Here is an 8,051-nt window from a genome sequence, read left to right as displayed (position 1 = left end):
GGTAAATGTAGGGGAATGGGTCTGGGTGGGTGCGCTTCGGTGGGTCGGTGTGGACTTGTTGGGCCGAAGGGCCTGTTTCCAAACTGTAAGTAATCTAATCAACATGGAACCATTCATTCGAATAGCTTACTGTTAGCACTCCAATCAACTTCAGGATCCAGATCTGCTCCTGGAAGGATGTGCATTGCAATTGACAGACAGTGGAAAAGATAATTGGTGATCTGTCTGGTTTCACTTGAACTGGCCAACACACTCTGCTGGTTTGGTGGAGGGAGGGTGCGAATGGTGCAGGTGAGGGCAGACTCCCCCAGTGGAGACTGGTTAGTAATGCACTTGAAGGAGTTCCAACCAAGTTTGTTCATTATATTCCCAAATCTCATTCAGGATTTCCTGATGATGCTGTATCTGTGTTTAGAATTTTGACCTTTCATAGCTAATTTGGTCAGTTACCCTTGTGAGAGAATGGAACTGAAGGTGTTGTTTTTCATTTTTAGTAGTTCAGTATCTGCTGAGTTTGTCAACAAAGATTCATTTGTTACTTTCCTATTCACCACTGCATTGTGCAAAGCCTTTTCATCAATTAAATCGCTTTGAAATATCCTGTTATGATGCTCAAAATGCATAAAGTTAATTTTCACACAACAAAGTTGTCAGCTGGAATATCTGCACAGTGCTCTGGAGTGATACTTGACCAGGTGACTGTTTTGCCAACTAAGTCACAGAGAGTCTGCAGTTTGGAGCTTTATTAATGTAAGTCAAATTAATTTTGATTTGTTAATGGTTGTATGTTTAAACCAAAACATAGGAGCAAATTACTGCAGATGCTGGAATCAAAAAATATTCTGATGAAGAGTCACCACGACTCAAAAGTTAGCTTTGAGAGTGTGGTGCTGGAAAGGCACAGCAGGTCAGTCAGCATCAGAGGAGCAGGAGGATCAATGTTTCAGGCAAAAGTGTTGCGTGAGGAATGTTACCTTGCTGTCTCTCCACGGATATCACCTTGATTGATGTTCGAATATTAAGTAACGGATCATGTCCCAACTGTATAGCTGAAACCAGACGTCTCGCTTGTTGGCTTCTTCGGCTCATGTTTCACCATTTTGATACTTTTCGGGTGGCTGGCTGCTGGTGCCTCAGTTGTAGATTTCACTTTTGAAGGTGACTTGTGTAGTTACTGATTCCTGATGAAGAACTCATGCTCAGAGCGTCGATTCCCCTGCTCCTTGGATGCTGCCTGACCTGCTGTGCTTTTACGACATAGAACATAGAAGATTACAGCGCAGTTGAGGCCCTTCAGCCCTTGAAGTTGCGCCAACCTGTCGAACCAATCTGAATCCCTTCTAAACTACACTATTCTATTTTCGTCCATATGACTATCCAATGACCGTTTAAAAGCCCTTAAAGTTGGCAAGTCTACTACTGTTGCAGGCAGTGCGTTCCATGCGCCTACTATTCTCTGAGTGAAGAAACTACCTCTGACATCTGTCCTATATCTATCACCCCTCAATATAAAGCTAAGTCCCCTCAGGCCAGCCATCACCTTCTAAGGAAAAAGGCTATTATTGTCCACCCTGTCTAACCCTTTGATTATCTTATATATCTCAATTAAGTTGCCTCTCAAACTTCTTCTCGCTAATGAAAGCAGCCTCAAGTCCCTCAGCCTTTCCTCGTAAGGCCTTCCCTCCATACTATGCAACATCCGAATAAATCTCCTCCGAGCTATTTCCAAAGCTTCAACATCCTTCCCATAGTTCACGGGAGAGGGGGAAAGTGAGAAGGGAAAAGTGCGGGGAAAGGTTTTCACACAGAGGATGGTGGGTGCCTGGAACGCGTTGCCAGTCGAAGCGCTGGAAGCAGGCACTTTAGGAACGTTTAAGGCTCACCTTGTTAGACACGTGAACGGGAGGCGGAACTGAAACCATGTCTGGGCAACAAGTAACACGTCCAAACAAGGAGTAGGAATCGGCACAGGCTCGCTGGGCCCTGTGTTATCGACCCGACGTACCAAAGTCTCCGGCCACGTGTATAACTTTGGTGAATTTCTGCAAATACCTTGTAGACGGGGCTGTGACAGGGACCTTATTGGGGTGTCGACGATAATGAGGGCCACGGAGGGCATTTTTGCTGAGTTTGCAGATGGCACAAAGATAGCGAGAGGGACAGGTAGTTTTGAGGAAACGGGCAGGCTGCAGAAGGGCGTGGAGATGAAGGGCGAGTGGGGAAAGAAGTGACCAAGTGTGCGGTTTTGCACTTTGGTAGCAAGAACAATCGGGTAGATGATTTTCTGAACGAGGGAAAGGCTTTGCAAATCTGAAGCGCAGAGGGTCTTGGGAATCCTAGTTCCAGGTTGTTTCATGATTAACATGCAGGTTCATCCGATGGTTCGGAAGGCAAATGCAGTGTCGGCATTCATTTCAAGCGGGCGAGAAAAAAGGAGCAGAGACGTGCTGCTGAGGCTGCATCAGACTCTGGTCTGACCACAGGTGGAATATCGGGAGCAGTTTTGTGCCCTGTACCAAAGGAAGGGATGCGCTGGTGTTGGAGGGAGTCTAGAGAAGGTTTACAAGCGTGTTCCCTCTGGGGCTGAAGGGTTTGTCACACGAGGTCTCTGGGTCTATGCCCGATGGTGTTTCGAAAGGTAAGGCGGGATCTGACTGAACCTTACAGGCTACTGGGAGGCCTGGTCAGAGTGGATGAGAAGAAGATGGTCCCACTAGTAAGCGAGACGAGGACCTGGAATTACAGCCTCAGGGTGAAAGGTCACCCCTTCAGGCTGAGATGAGGTTGCATTTAAGACAGAGATAGAGAGGTTCTTGATTATAAGGCGATCAAGAGTTGTGGGGAGAGGGCAGGAGAATCGGGGTTGAGAAACCTGTGAACCACGACCGAATGGCAGAGCATGGGCCGAATGGCCTGATTCTGCTCCTACGTCTTATGGGCCATCAGACCGTCCGTGGTCTTGCGGTCATGACAGAAAGCAGTTGTTTCTCAGAGGGTGGCGGCGGTCTGGAATGCACTGCTTAGGAGGGTAGCGAGGAGGGGAACCTCACAACCTTGAAAAACTACTTGGATGAGCACTGGAAATGTCATAGACTTTCCTGGCTATGGACCAAGTGCTGGAAAGTTAGACTGGAGCAGACTTAGAGTAGCTTTGTCAGTGCGGACTCGAAGAGCCAAAGGGCCTCTAGTACCACTTTCCAGCACTTGGTCCGTAGCCAGGAAAGGTTATGACATTTCCAGTGCACACAGATTCAACCAATAAGCACATCGACCTGGACCCAATATACCGGCCACTGCAGCGGACAGCTGGAACTGACAACCGGAAGCGGCAGATACAAATCACTATAAATGCCGGAGGAAACATCACAGAAGCGCTTCACAGGAGGCTCCCAAGTACTGAGGATGTCACCTAGACAGGAGACTAAACGTCTGCAACACAAATTCCCAGCTCAGCGAACAGAACCACAACAACGAGCACCCGAGCTACAAATCTTCTCCCAAACTTTGAACCTCTCCATCTCTGTCTCATGGTCATGTAGAGATCGTCAGTATCTCACCAATCAAGTGGGTCAGGGCTAAGCTTACGTGACTTCTCACGTGACCACTTTCCTATTCCTAACCTCAGCCCAAACTACCTCAGATGGCGAGTCTTCATCCATCGTCCTTTCCACCGCTGTAATACTATCTTTGACAAGCAATGCCACACCTCCCCCTCTTTTACCCCCACCTCTGACCCTACTAAAACATTTAAACCCTGGAACCTGCAACAGCCAATCCTGTCCCTGTTCTACCCATGTCTCCGTAATAGCCACAACATCGAAGTCCCAGGTACCAACCCACGCTGCAAGTTCCTAATGTACCAACCCACGTTCCTAATGTGCCTGCTTCCAGCGCTTCGACTGGCAACGCGTTCCAGGCACCCACCATCCTCTGTGTGAAAACCTTTCCCCGCACTTTTCCCTTCTCACTTTCCCCCTCTCACCGTGAACCTGTACCCACTGACTCGCCACCCCACCCTTTCGATGCCTCTCAGTATGCTGTCGACCACTATCAGGTCGCCCCTCAGCTTCCGTCTTTGCAGTGACGACAATCCAAGTTTATTCAATCTCTCCTCACAGCAGAAGCGCTCCAGGGCAGGCAACGTGCTGGTAAACCTTCTCTGCACCCTCTCCAAAGCATCCACGTCCTTCTGGTAGTGTGCCGAACAGCATTGCGCGCGATATCCCAATTGTAGCCTAACTGGAGTTTTGTACAGCTCTTTGTACAGATCATTTATTTACACGTCACAAACAACAAAGGTCCTAGCACTGAGCCCTGCGGGACGCCACTAGTTACTGATCTCCTTTCCGAAAAATGCGCCCCGAGTCGGTTTTGTATCCAGCTAGCCGACTCACCTCAGATCCCACGAGACTCTACCTTTTGTAGCAGCCTGCCGTAAGATGTGAAGCGATCCAGAAGAGATTACTGACGCAAAGGTGACTACACTTAAATGAAAGTGCTGGGAATGGCAACCGTGATGGAACTCGCAGCCAAGGAAGGTCAACACCTCACAAAATGGTGGCTGAGAGTTCACAAAATGGTGGCCCAGGGACAAGCACCAACGCAGACACAAAACTGCCACTGCTGTGGAAACACATGTCAGGCAGCAGCAAATTGCTGCTGGAAAGAAGCTGTGTGCAGAAACTGCAGCATTAAAAAAGAATATATTAAGTGGGTGCGCTCGGGGGAGAAAGTACCAATAACCTGCAGCGAAAGTACAGGAAGAAATCCTAAATGGTACAAAAAGGGCAAGAAGACAAAAGCCCAGGCGCACAAACCAATGAGGTGTTGTTGTTACAGATACTGGCGATAGCTGCCGACGCCCCGGTCGCTCCCTTACTGAACGGCAAACCGGTAAGAATGGAGGTGGACACCGGTTTCATTGATACGGCTGAGTCACGTTGCGCTGCAACCTTCAGAAACTGAGCGAGGAACACACACAGGTGCTTTCACGGTGGGAACGTTCAGTTATACGGTCAGTCTGAAGACACAGCCTGCGCGTCAACAAAGGAAATCTTAGAGCTTTATGGGCAAGAATGTGGTTGGACAGAATCAAACTCAACTGGGCCGAAGGCAATCACTTGTCAAGATTCTGAGAGTGACTGATCAAGAATTCTAAAGAAGCACGCTATTGTTTTCAATGGGATAGAGAAGCAGGACGCCGGGAGCCTTTGATAAGGTTCCACGTGGTAGGCTGTTGGAGAAAATGCAGAGGCATGGAACTGAGGGTGATTTAGCAGCTTGGCTTAGAAACTGGCTTTCTGAAAGAAGGCAGCGGGTGGTGGTTGATGGAAAATATTCAGCCTGGAGTCCGGTTACTAGTGGTGTGCCACAAGGGTCTGTTTTGGGACCACTGCTGTTTGTCATTTTTATAAATGACTTAGATGCAGGCATAACATAGGTGGATGGATTAGTAAATTTGCAGACGACGCTAAAGTCGGTGGAGTCGTGGTCAGTGTGGAAGAATGTTACAGGTTGCAGGGGGACTTGGATAAACTGCAGAATTGGGCTGAGAGGTGGCAAATGGAGTTCAATGCAGCTAAATGTGAGGTGATGCACTTTGGGAAGAATAACAGGAAGGCAGAGTACTGGGTCGATGGAAAGATTCTTGGTAGTGTGGATGTGCAGAGGGATCTTGGAGTCCCATGTACATAGATCCCTGAAAGTTGCCACCCAAGTGGATAGTGCTGTTAAGAAGGCTGTTAGGTTTCATTCGTAGAGGGATTGAGTGCCGGAGCCGCAATATCATGCTGCAACAGTTCACCTGCTGGTGTGTGCTAGGCGGTTTCCTTTCCCTTTGCTCAACGACCTATTTGCTGAACTAGCCGGAGGTCAGCTTTTCAGTAAAACTGAGCCCGGTAAACCCTACCTCCAGATGAGTGTAGATCCTGAGTTTAAATGAATGAGACACAATCTTATTGAAACATATTGGATTCTTACGTGGCTCGACAGGGTAAATGCTGAGAGGACATTTTCCCTCATGGGAGTGTCTAGAACTGAACAGAATAAAGAGGCACCAATTTAAGAGTGAGATCAGGAGAAACGTCTTCTCTCAGAGGGTTGTGAGTCTTTGGAATTTGTTGTCACAGACAGCTGGCACACGCTGCTTGTGTGAGACTGACTTTGCTGCCTCAGCCAGAACTGGCAGCATTCTAAGTGCAAAAGAAGGCAAGGGGGTGTTGTGCCAGTCCCTGCGTACACAGCCCAGGTGCCGGATAATCTGCAGTGCTCCTACCTGCCTTATTATTTTTCCAGGCCAGTTCCGGTCAGCAAACATTGGTTTGTTTGTTCTACGTTTTCTCACGTGCTGTTGTCGAGTTAGTGCTGTCTCTTTGCTTTTCCCAGTGAGAATTGACTCTCTGAGTAACCTGCCTCTGACTCAGTCATTCGTGATAGCACACACGATTCTGTCGCGGCTCCGTGAATCGGAAAATGGCTGAAACTCACAGTCCTTTGCCTCGTTTTTCCGGTCAGTCACATATGTACCTATCGATTCCGCCTGCCCTTGCAGTCTGATGAAAAGCATGTGCCTTAAATACGTCCCGATGATTTTTGTCCTAGCTCACAGTGTTCTCGAAATCTCTCTTTCAAGTCATCAAAATCAAAACGACTGAACCCCGAGATAGCTTCATCCCCAGCAGCATGCAGCAACGTAGCACAGTTGACCTTCTCTTGTTTTTCTGAAATGTCGCTCGCGAGTATGAAAAGCTGGTGGGCAGCTACGGTTGCTGCGACTCCCAAATTCTGACACCACGTGGTGTGATCGGGGCCCGGCGTTGGCGGGAAGGTGCAGCACGCAGCAGGGGTCCGAGGGGATGACATTGAGAGCAAGTGTCAAGGTGCGCAAGAGACAGAGATGGCGAGAGAAGGATAGGGAGCGGGAGCTGAGCAGCCACCTTAGAACAGACGAGTTTGAATCGACTCACGCCCGGTTGGATGTGAGGTGTGAGAAATGAAGCACTTGGTACTCAAACCCATCCAGCAGACACAAAGCACCGAAAGCCTGAGTTATAAACATGAAGCTGTTTTTAGATTTATAGATGAGGGGTGCACCGTTCCCGGAGGTACTGCAATACCAGGTCGATGCGTGGAGTGGACGGAGCAAGCCCCTATTCCATCTCCCTGCTCCAAAAATCAATTTAATATATGGTCCCCAGATAAGGGACGTATCAGATATTAAACTGATAAGAACAGATTTTTTTTTTTTTTATTTCAAAATATACTTTATTCATATAAATAAATCTTTGGTACTTGTACAATTTGTCATATCGTTCATAAATATATACATTCCATGTCGTAAAGAACAGATTGAATTACTCAAATTTACAGTTATCCTATTTACAGTTCCCTTCATTAACCATCCAGTCTCTTATTATTTAGCTGTGGCTTCAGCGGAACCCACCTACTGAGTGGGTGCCCTGTTATATGAGAGCAAAGGAAAAACTTCTTTAACCCCCAGTTTATGGGGTTACCATTGTCCATTTGACTGTCCTGTCTCTGGGGTAGCTGTCTGCATCCCCATGGTGTGCACGAACTGCTGGACCTTCGCTGGGCTGAGGTAGCTATCCAGGCCCTCACTGGGGTCATTTACCTGCTCTGGTGTCATTGAGCCAAGGCAAGGGTCCGCACCGTCCAGTTCTGTGTCTGACAATGGGACTGTCAGAGGATCGCAGCTCTCAGTTACCTGTAGTTGTGGGACAGTGGGTACCCCCTGGTTCTCACTGGGTGGAGGGTGGACTTCAGGGGGTCCGTTGTTTCCTGGTTGGGAGGAAATGCCCTCCTCTTTATCTACGGCGCTCTGTCTCTTCTTCTGGTGGTGATGATGTTCTTTGTGCCCGTCTTCCCCATCCGAAGAGCTGGCCGTCCCTCCCTCGTGCAGCTGTCTTTTCCCCCTTTGCTCGGAGGCTTTGTGGGCGTGGCCGGATTTTCTCTTCCTGTTTATAACCGGTATCCACTCCTCTGCCTGCTCGATTAGCTCCTCCTCCATTGCTTCCATCTGCCCAGCGAGAGCT

The 8,051-nt window shown here is 48.4% G+C and overlaps 1 pseudogene; it reads right to left on the bottom strand.

Annotated features, from left to right (window-relative positions):
• Positions 1-7,081: 7,081 nt before the first annotated feature.
• LOC148146829 (U2 spliceosomal RNA) lies at positions 7,082-7,260 on the bottom strand (annotated as a pseudogene).
• Between the last annotated feature and the right edge of the window lie 791 nt (positions 7,261-8,051).

This window comes from Chiloscyllium plagiosum, unplaced genomic scaffold, assembly GCF_037043375.1.
Source record: "Chiloscyllium plagiosum isolate Xiang-an unplaced genomic scaffold, Cpla_swu_hap1 HiC_scaffold_19, whole genome shotgun sequence".
Lineage (NCBI taxonomy): Eukaryota > Metazoa > Chordata > Chondrichthyes > Orectolobiformes > Hemiscylliidae > Chiloscyllium > Chiloscyllium plagiosum.
Note: the sequence above shows the minus strand (reverse complement) of the source record. Positions and strands in the feature narration are given on the sequence as shown.